At 32.4% G+C, this 10,000-nt stretch overlaps 1 pseudogene; it reads right to left on the bottom strand.

Moving 5' to 3' along the window:
• Positions 1-5,163, bottom strand: part of LOC119568797 — a 5,829-nt pseudogene extending 666 nt beyond the window's left edge.
• Positions 5,164-10,000: the final 4,837 nt, after the last annotated feature.

Genomic DNA, 10,000 nt, shown 5'->3' with positions numbered 1-10,000 from the left:
TCGCCTTTAATTGCTACATTTTCTACACTTACACCGGCAAATGTTAGTTCTTCCACGGTGTATGGAGGGAGACTATCCTTGTGTTCCTTGAAGATGTTATCCATGTATTTTTGAAGCCTAAAGAAGCTAGGATCAGGGTGGCAGTTTCAAAGTTTTTCCCGCACACCAGGGGGTAAATCATATTTTCCATGTGGATCACTCTGTCGAACAAGTACAATGTGAGCAGTATTTTGCAAGGCTTTCCCTAGTACTGCACATTAGGGCTGTACAAAGATGATTCAATAACATCTCCGAGAACGTCAATTCCACGCTCATTCATGATATCAATATGATTACCAGCCCTGTCGACGATATAACCATGTGAAATAGCATCGCGGATTCGGCTCTCTACAATAAGCAAATCTCGAATACGAGCAACACCATCCACATCTTCGAAGTTCAATTATTGGACGAGAGGGGAAATTGACCTCCATATTGTAAGTGGTGTGGGGAGAAAAACCCTTTGTACGTTTGGCTTCTCCCAGTGAAGTTCGTCGACGGGATCAAATAATTGGAGGGGACGTTCAGCATCAAAGCGAACGGTAATTGATGATGTACCCAGAAGAAATTCTCTCCTTTGCGATCCAGATGATGGCTGTATTTGTCGTCCCACCAGAAAAGGGAATTTCCATATGCAGGTGACGTGATGAGTGTTCATTCCAATGTCCTCACCGAAATAGGCTACTCTTTGTTCAGGATTCTTCTTAGTTCCAGTGAAGCTAGACTTAAATTTACCGGGTTTTTGTGTTTGCTTGGCACGATAAGCTGCTTCAATGACTTCGCTGTTGGTGAAGAGTTTGTGGCGTGACTTCATAGAGTGGAGGAAGTACAAACGTTTTCAGACAGAGGTGAGTGGATGACCGCAACTTTACAAGGCATAAACAAATTCTCCCTCATTTCATAATTTGGGGGAAAGGGAGGCAGCATTGCTGACAAATGTATCCAGTCCTTGCAGTGAATGAGAACATCAAAAGCATAAGTGCTTCTTCGCGTTGCCTAGGATTGAAGAGAGAGAACCAATGCCTTTGTTGAAGAAGCCTGTTATCCTTCAGGTCTCTCATAAGTTTCTGTACTGCTTTCCCTCCGTCACTGTAATGGGATAAATGGCTTCCGGGTCAAAGGAATCAGCTTTGCCTTTTAGATTAGAGTCAGGATATCCCCGTAGATCTTATGAAGCAGGAAGTTTTTCGTCATGTTGGGTTCTGAGCATCAGCCGCGCCTAATAAAGAAAAATTACAGATTTTAAAAAAGAAAAACAATGCATATATACATAATTGCTTATGATCACGAATATGACATGTGACACTCGTGTATATATAAAATATATATATATAAAATAATAATATATAATATATATATATATATATACAAATATATGTGGATATATATACATATATATATATAATATAATATATATTATATTTTATATATATATTTTAATATATATATATCATATATATATGTTGATATGGTTGTACCTAATAATTCATATGTATATATGCAGGTTAATGAAAAAAATATGATTGGTATATTTATGCAAGTACTTATATATATATAGTATATATATATATATATATAATATATAATATATAATAATATATATTATATAATTAACATATATACATACAGTTTTTATAATTATTATACATCTCATACACACTTACACACATACACACACAGCTAAAACAAATGAAAAGAAATCTATATGCATATATATATATATATATATATATATATATAATATATATATGATAATAATATATATATGATATATATATACTATATATTTTATATATTATACTATATATTTTATTTTATATATACATATAATATATATTCACATATTAATATATATTTTTCGTTTTATATATGAATAGGTGTATGGATATATATATATATATATATATATATATAATATATATCCAAAAGGAAACACACACACAGGTATATGCATTTATATTACATAATATGTATATATATATGAAAATTTAATTATATACATATTTATATTTTTAAATATTTTAATATATTATATATATTTTAAAATTTTATAAGTATGTTTTTATTGTATGTTTTAATGTGTTTTTTTTTTGTGTGTGTGCGCGTTTTTTATTGTTTTGTGAATGTGTATGTCTAAATAATATATGCCACAATTTTTGTATTAAATTACATAGACGCTATTTTTCATTTTTATATGTTCTTGTTTACTGACGTGAATAAAATAAAAATAAAAAATAAATGAATAAAAAAAATATATAATATTTTTTTATAATATATATATATAATATAATAAATTTATATATCAAGAAGCTAACAATTATCCCCCCCCGCGTCCGACGGGGAAGCCAAAGTTCGGCCAGCGGCACAGCCCAACGAGAGCGAACAACAAAAGCCCTTCATGTGAGGGTGATGAAAGGAGTGCTCAGGCTTTTATATACCCCGGGGTGTAAAAGTTCAAAATGTGGGTGAACCGCTGCTTGCCCTTGAATTTTCCTCGCAAGGGGAGACCACCGAACGAGAATCATGTTAATCCCTTAGGTCAATTCAATAGCTTAATAATTACCACCTTTATACAAAATAATAATATATACACACAGCACGCATATGAAACATTAGAAAAAATAAAAAAATACACACCAGCAAACCCAAACACACATATCTGCATACAAACCACACACACACACAAAATCACAAACCCCACCCCCACACACACGCAGAAACTCAAAACATACACACAAACCACCAACCACCCACACACAAAATATATTATATATATATTTTTTTTTTTATACATATATATAATATATATATATTATTTATAAAATATAATATATATTATATATAATATATATATATATAAAAATATATATTTATATATACAGATAATTTTTATGTTGTTTTTGCGACAGATATAATTTTACTATATAGTTTTTCATACAAAACATACAACAATAGATATATATAAATATATTAATAATATATATAATATAAAATATATATATATTGTATATATATTAATACATAATTTTTAGTGCGGGGTGTGTGTGTGTATTTTCGTATGTATGGAAAGAAAAAAAGTGATAATATTTTTATGTGGGATGTATGTATATATGTAAAAATTATTTATTTATGTGCATAAATAAATTATACATGATATACTTATATAGCATATATAATAATATAATATAAATATATAAATATATAATATTATTTATATGTATATATATATTCATATACATACCGTTATATAAAAATTTTATATATTAATATATATAATATATAATATATATATATATATATTATATATATTATATTATAATATTAAAGTATATTGTTTTTTGGGGTATGTTAACATACTATTTTTTTTATATAAAATTATGATATAAACAAATTTTTTTTTAATAAACCCATATACATTTACACATAAAAACAAACACATAATACCACACACACACACACACACACACCACACACACACACACACACACACAAAATATATAAAATATTTATATATATATATATACATTTTTTTAATATTACATATATATTTTTTAAAGTGATTTTTTTATATACATATAAACCATACACAAAAATACATACATAAAAATGCGACTAGCTAAAGGGGAATGACTGAACCAGTAGGCAATGAGGGGTAAAGTTTTGCATCACCTGACTGGAAAAGGAGCCGCTTCACTGTTGCGTGAAAAAAAAAAGGGCGAATTTTTGGGAAAGGGAGGGGTGGAAAAAAGTACATCGAGCCTACAGAACAGCAAGAAAAAACCTTCCATCGGGGAAGAAAGTCCAGAAACTGGAAAAAAAAGGGGGGCATGCTATGAAGACCAAAACGGACGAAGCTAAAGAAAAGGCGATATCTCGGTAGATCTTAGTTTATTGAAAAAAAAGCAGCTGGGGGCAATGAGGAAGTTTTATGTAGAATATATAATATATATATAAATAAATTATATTATATATTAAAAATATAGTAAAAAAATAATATTAACACACACACACAACATACATGAAAAATTTATATATTATATATATATATTTTTAATATATATATAATATATATATAAAATATATATATATATAACACACACATCATGAATATAATATATTTTAAATATTATATTTTAATATAAAATTATAATAATATATATATATATATATATATTTTTGGCAACCGCATAGTATATATACATGTTTTCTATATATATATATATATAATATATATATATAATATATAATTATATAAATATAATATATATATTGTAATATATATTTGTGTGTGTGGTGTTTTGTGGGTGTGTGTATATATTGAAAATATTATATGTAATACGTAAATAAAATATATATATCGGTTAAAAAAAAAACCATTTGGGGTTGTCATAATTTTTTATTTCGACCGAAAAATATTTGACGTAAAAAATATTAATCAAAAATTTTAAAAATTTGGATCACAAAAAAGAAATACTACCTAAGCATTTTAAAAATAAATAGTTTTGAAAATCAAAATAACATGCAAATTTGACGAAAACAAAATTACATATTAATGTCTAGACATTAAATTGTATCAATTATACAACCTCATAAATATAAAATTTACATAGAAATTTAAAATATCACTCATTGTTTCCCCAAGAAATAAAGTGTGTCAAAATACCCTTAAAATTTAAAAAAGGAAAAAAATTCCCAAAACAGCCTCACCCTTTTTTCCCCCATTTAAAAATGAAACTTTAATAATCGCAATAAAACAATCCAAAAAAAAAAAAAAACTTTGGAATCGTGATAAAATAAAAGAAGATAGAATATTTTTAGCTCGTACAAAAATGATCACACATATATACAGTATATATATAGGATAAAAAAACATCATGCAAAGTAAAGGTCGAGACTATGTTTTACCAGCGTTATCGACACTGACTTTTGGGGGAAAACACTCCCCTAATCCAGTCCATGGGGTGTTGAAAAGTTTTGGTGCAAAAAACACGTCTTGTTCCCCCGAATTAAAGGGGAAGAATTTTTAACAGGCCCCCCCAGCATTTTCGTACCGGTATATAGGCTTGCTATTAAGCCCAAAAATCTTGTTGGGTTTTCCCCGAGTTCCCGAATTTCCCCATACATTTTTCCCATGCCCGACGCAAACGTTTCTTGAGGGCATGTAGGCTGCAAGCAACCCCGACCAAAATCACGACGGCTTCCCCAATTTTCTCGAAACGCAAAAAATAGGTTCTTTGTGGACTTTTCAGTAGGAATTTAGACTTTCTCCCGGGCTTGGTACCTTAGTAGGTGGTCGTGGATCCCTTTCGAAAATGTGGGGGATCTTTGCCTGGTATTTGGCAGGTAATGCCATATAATTGCTATAGTCCCCAAAGTCTCCTTTTTCCCCCTTTGGAGAGGGAGACCCCCCTTCAAAAAAGGCAGGGGGATTTGGGACCGAAACTGCACCAAAACCCGAGCCCAAAAGGCCACACTCAGCGTTTAGAAATTCAGCACGGATATCCATTTTCCTGCGGTTTTCCCACTTCAACTTGGAAATCGCCTCCACCCCCCATTAGGGTAAGAGGTTTTCTAGGGTGGGCCAGCATAGTATTGTGAAACCATTGCATCCCAAATTTAAATGTTGGAAGGGGTACGTGGTACAACTGCTCAAAAAAACTAGCCCAATATTCACAAAAACCCCAAAATGATCGAGATGACCTTTTCCCTCCCCTGATGGACTGCAGTTTATCGTGAGGGGCTTAGAGTTTAGCTTTCCAGGGCTTTGGGGGGAGGGCGAAGATCATTTCCAAAAAAATGGCCCTTTAAACCCCCTTAGCAAGATTCCCGGTACTGTTCCCTTTTTCCTTCTCAGCAGTGTCCCAACCCTAGCACAAAGAGCGATGTAAAACCAGATTGCTATTCGCTGAGCCATGCAACATGATTCAGTGGCCTCCAAGTCTCCAGGAGATGGAATTCTGCTCGCCCTCGGGCATACGCCAAGGGACACCTGTGCTGTTCGAGGTTTCACGCCCTGAAGAACTCCCACAGAGAAATGGGTCTTAGGTTATCAAGTTTTTTGAATCGACCAGAGACTGCCATGGGAACCCACGGGACATCTCCTCCCTCAGTTGTTAAATGAAAGAGTTATGAAGTAAAAAGTTTTACAAAATGTACTCCTTTATTTGTAATGCTTATTTCTATAAATGTGTTTGATTTACATTATATTTTTTTTTTTCCTTCTTAATAAACCTAATTGCTGTAAAAAAGTATTTCGGATTTTGTTTTTTAGATGACCACCAATTATTGTATTTTTAAAACAATTTTCCCCCACCTAAGGTACCACCTAGAACTTCTGACAGTGAAAAATGCAGGGGATGTCCCGGTGAACCCACGGGCACACTCCTCCTCCTCTTTGTCCCAAATGAAAAACCTAGAGCCCTGGGGCCTCAAAAATTCGTAGCCAAATCGATCAAAGCTGCAAGGGGAAAAAAAATTTTGGTTTAAAAAAAGTAAAAGTAAAAAGTTTTACAATTGTTTCCCTTTATTTGCACATGCCGATTGCTATAAAGTGTTTGATTTTCATTCATCTTTCCTTTTTTTTTCATTCTTAATTAATCCTCTTGCTAAAAAAGTTTTGATTTGTTTAAAAGAGTCCCCCCAATTTTTGATTTACTTTTTTAACTTCCCTCACCTAAAAACCACCATAGAAAAATGGGATCCTCCCCCTCTCGTATTAAACATAATAATAATAAAAATTAGAGATGGGAAAAGAAACTTTACCAAAAAAGAATGGCAGGGGACTCCATGTTACTTTCTCATCCCCTCTATTTTCCCTTTCTCGAACCCCGGGCTTTTTTTTTTTTGGTAGAGAATACTACCCATTTTAGGAAAATTTGATAACAAAACCCCAAGAGTCAAAGTGTGCGGGGTTCTAGTCGTGAAAGTTTTATTTTAAATTTACTATTAAAAGGTTTAAATAAAAAAGATTTTTAAATGATGTCGCACAAAAAAAAAATAAAAAATAAAAAAACTACTTCAACTTTTTTTTCAAACCATTATTTTCCCTCATCTCAGACATAGGTCTGAAAGCAACCACGTATAGCCCCATATTTATTTACCTTTGATACATTTTTATAGCACATACTAAACATCTGGAGAAGGAAATTCCTAATTACGACTTTTTTTTTTTTCTCTTTGTACGAAACACATCCCATTTTTAATAGCAAAACAAAAATTATACCTATAATTCTGTTGATAACATTTAGTGATGTTGGTATCCTAACCCAAGTTGAAAACTTTTCCCAACTGACAGTAACCATTTTTTATGATCGAATGTATAAAAACTATTATAGATAAAATAGAGTCCCCCCTTATGTTTGGTTATATTGAAAACCTTAAGTTTTGGGTGTAACCGAAGTTGAAAATCTTTAAATACCCTCATGGGGAAACCCTTTTGATCCGAGGATTATCTTTAATTTCCCTTTTCATTTGTTTTATTATATTTTCATATCATATCATCATTTTCAATCATTATCTTTTTTATTACATTATGTTATTTTTTATTTATTATTTTTTTATTATTATCTTGTCACCATTATTAGTAGTATTGTCATTTTTCATTTAAAAATAAATTTTTCTAAAAACAGTTTTTTTAAATTATCATTATTAGATTATTAATATTTTTTTTATTAATATCATTATTTTTACATTATCATTTATATTACTATTGCAACATTTCATTATATCATTTTTTATATTGGTTATTATTTTTTTGTTTTATTTTAATTTTTTATTTTTTCCCCACTATAATTTAAGCCTCAAAAGGGCCCACAAAGATTTGGGGATGCGGCAGGGACTGGAAAATGACAGCGAGGGCTCCAAAGTCTGTCTTGTCATGCCGACATTATGTTTACATTCAATTAGATGGAAAACTAAACGTCAACTTTATGCGGACATATAATCATTTAAGTGAAATACTTTGGTAATGAAAGTATTTTCCCTCTCTCTCTCTAATCGATGATTTAAAAATAGTTTAAGTATAGAATCCAACCATTTACCAATCAAACATTTCCTCCGGGTTCGATTTTAATTCCCTATTACATTCCATCCTCTCCCCTTCCTTTTCCTTCCCAAAAAAACCCGTTTTCCTTACTTTGGAAAAGACGAACACTGTGCCCTTTGAGGGAATTAGGAAACACAGCCAAGTTTTAGGCCCTAAGGGATGCTTCTACTCGCGAGATTTTTATTTTCTCTTCGCACAGAATTTTCCAATACAAATCTTCACTCCAATAGCAAAGCAAAATCTGCCATAAACTGTTTTATAAATCTAAAATGGTGAGTAAGAACCGGTTACAAAAATTTCTTTTTATGATCGAAAGAAAAGGGTATTGAATAAAATAGAGCTTCCTATTTATATTGAAAATTCGCAGATTTAGACCTTAAAATTTGGGTGTGACCGAAGTTGGGCGATTTCGAAATACGTTATCGGGGAAACCCTTTCGGTCAGAGGGTAGCCAGTGGGGGTTGTCAGGGTACTTTCCATGGAAAAGTATGATTGATTTTGGTATTTTGTGGAGACCATCCACTGCTGCATCGGGGTGCGCCCCAGTCACGGCTACAGCAAGATCGAATTCCAAACCCCGTCATTACCCTTTGGGGGAAGGAATCGATTAGGAAAACCCGTTTCACTCCGAAATCTGTAACCGGATTTTGCACCCGCTAAGGCTTCTTTTGGTTTCTCGAAGGAATTGCGAAACGAACACATCAGGCAAGGGATGCAGATTCCCAGGGTTTTCGTTCGAAAAAGGTGTGTTCCAGCAGGCACTGTAAAAAAGAGTGATATATATTAAAAATATATATTTTTCATATATTATATATATATATATATATTTATATATATTAATATATTTATATGTATATGCTATTTAAAAATATAATAATTTAAAAAAAAAAATAAAAAATGTGTGATAATACTGTCTAACAACTTTAAATCTCAAAAAGTGAAAATTCTTTAAATATTTGACCATGTAAATAACGAAAAGTATTTGGGAGCAAAGTAAAAATAAAGTACCACACTTGACCCGAACTTTCCAGTTTAATAGCATTCCAACGGCCTTCGTCGAAGTGAATTCAAAACCTTGTTTTCTAGGTGACGCCAGGGGAAAATGTAAAAGGTAGCTAGAAATTCCCGGCCCCGGGTTATTGTAACATCAATTTAATTTTTAAAATCCTTTTGGTTTAGCGAGGCAGTAAACAGAAATTTTCTACACTGCAATTTTTTCAGTGTCATCAACGGCTTTAAGAGATTGTATTCAAATCCTCGAAAAGGTCTATAGTTCGCTTTCAATTGCTACTTTTCTATACTTACATCGGCAAATGTTAGTTCTTCCCCGGTGATGAAGGGAGACTGTCTTTTTGTTCCCTTTAAGATTTATCCATGTATTAGCCAGGAACGGGTGGCAGTTTCAAAGTGTTTTAGCACACCAGGGGAAATATATTTTCCCTGGACACTCTGCGCCAAGTACAATGGGAGCATATTCGCATCGGCTCTCTACAATAAGCAATCCGAATACGAGCAACCCCATCCCCCATCCCCGAAGTTCAATTATCTGGGCGGAGGGGGAAATTTACCTCCTACTTGTAATGGTGTGGGGAGAAAACCCCTTTTGTCTTCCCCAGTGAAGTTCGTCGAGGGGATCAAGTAATTGGGGAGACGTTTAGCTCAAAAAGGACGGTAAATTTTGAGTACCGAAAAAATTTCTCCTTTTCGTCCAGATGTGTGTATTTTTCGTCCCAGAAGGGGTCCCTATGCCAGGGGACGTGAGAGTGTTGATTCCAAAGTCCTCACCCAAATGGCTACTCTTTGTTCCCGGGTTCTTCTTTGTTCCCGTTAAGCTAGACTTTAAAATTTTCCAAGTTTTTGTGTTTTGCTTGGGACGAAAGCTCTTCAAAGACTCGTATTTGTGAAGGATGTGGCGTG

Source organism: Penaeus monodon, unplaced genomic scaffold, assembly GCF_015228065.2.
Source record: "Penaeus monodon isolate SGIC_2016 unplaced genomic scaffold, NSTDA_Pmon_1 PmonScaffold_1086, whole genome shotgun sequence".
NCBI lineage: Eukaryota > Metazoa > Arthropoda > Malacostraca > Decapoda > Penaeidae > Penaeus > Penaeus monodon.
The sequence above is the reverse complement of the archived record's forward strand: the minus strand, read 5'-3'. Positions and strand labels throughout refer to the sequence as shown.